The sequence below is a fragment of the Aethalodelphis obliquidens genome, unplaced genomic scaffold, assembly GCF_003676395.1.
Source record: "Aethalodelphis obliquidens isolate GAN/ISIS:26980383/991018 unplaced genomic scaffold, ASM367639v1 scaffold13, whole genome shotgun sequence".
Classification (NCBI taxonomy): domain Eukaryota; kingdom Metazoa; phylum Chordata; class Mammalia; order Artiodactyla; family Delphinidae; genus Aethalodelphis; species Aethalodelphis obliquidens.
In genome coordinates, this window is record NW_020837957.1 from 24,429,795 (window position 1) to 24,431,680 (window position 1,886).

At 36.6% G+C, this 1,886-nt stretch overlaps 1 non-coding gene across 1 annotated transcript; it reads right to left on the bottom strand.

Annotated features, from left to right (window-relative positions):
• Positions 1-506: 506 nt before the first annotated feature.
• On the bottom strand, positions 507-617 carry LOC113624630 (U6 spliceosomal RNA). Its single transcript, XR_003434418.1, has one exon. It is a non-coding gene; the product is annotated as a U6 spliceosomal RNA (small nuclear RNA).
• Between the last annotated feature and the right edge of the window lie 1,269 nt (positions 618-1,886).

A 1,886-nucleotide genomic window follows, 5' to 3' on the forward strand; every position in this document is an offset into this window, starting at 1 on the left:
ATGCAAGGAATATTCTGACTCACCCAGCATCTTTAATCAGTAAATGCTGTGCCAATGGAAAGAGAGCGGGGAGAAGTCACAGCAACCATTAATAAAAAATGACTAGGGCTTTCTATCAACAGAAGCATCATTAGAAAATATATGGTAGGAAAATAGTAGGCTGTAGATTTGTGGTGGCAGGGATGGCAATGGAATACTAACATTTATACCCTCTTAACCACTTTGTTTAAAATGATGCCGGATTTCAGGTAACTACATGTGTGGTTAATACAGCATTTTGCAGTTTCAATTTCTTGCTAAATTCACGACTACAGTCTCAAAAGATGGGACTGCCTTACCTGACTCTGTGGCTCTCCCTCCAGCCTCCAAACACAAATTCTTCTATTTTTTTTTCCAGTTTTATTGAAGTATAATTGACATGTAACATTGTATGAGTTTAAGGTATACAACTTAATGATTTGATATATATATTTATTACAAAATTATTATCACAATAAGTTTAGTTTAAAAATAGGGAGTGGTTCACAAGTTTGCATATTATCTTTGCATAGGGGCCATGCTAGTCTTTTCTGTATGGTTCAAATTTTTTAGTGTTATGTACTGTTGAGTCGAGCATCACAGATATTTCTAACAGGTAATTGGCTGTCATTGTCTGAGCATATCTTCCATGAAGGCTTTGGTCAATTCATGGCAAAAGATAAATCAGATATGAAGGGGAAGAACCTCAGATTAATCCAATACTTTCTTGAAAAGTCTCTTCTTTTTGCTGCATTTCTACTCCCAATCATGAACCCTTGAGTAAATAACGAAAATACGATTCACATTTCCAATACACTGTGCAATCTGCATTTCAGCTGAGGATGCTTCTTGGTCACACAGTAGACTTGTAATTCCAAAGTAACTGTATTGCATTTTGAAAGAAAACAAGGCAGCCACATTCCATTAACAGAAAGCCTTCTTGAGCGTGTCTCTTGGTAGGTTAAATGGATCTGAGTCATACGCTGAGGGTGAATGGGAGAATCATAAACGTTTATATAAAATACCTACAAAGCTTAATAGGGGGAGGAGCTAAAACTACAAAAGTCCCCATTACTGTACAACTTTATCACTAATGCATGTCACCAGCAGATTAACAGTATTCTGCTCTAATGACATTTCTGCCCTATCATTAACCCAAGCATGGTCCAAAAAGTTACTTGAATATCCATAAACGAGCTTACTGCAGTTTATGTGACTTCCAGTTCTATCAGTTCAATAGGAACAACAGCATCAAATTCCTCATCTAGGCTCAGTTGTATAGATCTGAAGTCTAGAGATCAGATTCCCATTGTGTCAGTTTTCCATGCCTTGTTTTCAAAAAAACATGGCTCTGACCCTGTTATGCATAGTAGCATACGACTGCTAATGATATTTCACTATTAATGTATATGCTGGCCTCAGACAGAACCTGGATAGATGGTGTTCTCAAACCACTACTCAGTCTACACTGGAAATTGTACTGGTTTTGATAAGAAGTAGTTGGAATATACCACCCACAAAAAAAAAAAAAAAAAAAAGTCCTATAAAATCTAAACTTCTATTGGAATTCCAGGATTTATGTCACTATTATAGAAAAACTCATTTTGGTTATAGCACCAACATGGCCAAATAAATGACTTCTAGATGCAAGAAGAAAATATTTGGCCAAGATAAATAGGTGTTCAAACAGGCCTCCCCAGCTTACTCGTTTTGCTATATGGAAAATGAACTAACCGAGTTTAATGGACATCAAATGAGATTGGAAGCCTGTTCTAATTCACTTCATTCTGTACCAGGAATGAGCAGTTTTTGATTTCCTTACATCCACCTTTAGCCCCTACAGTGTATTCTCAACAAACTGGCCAAGT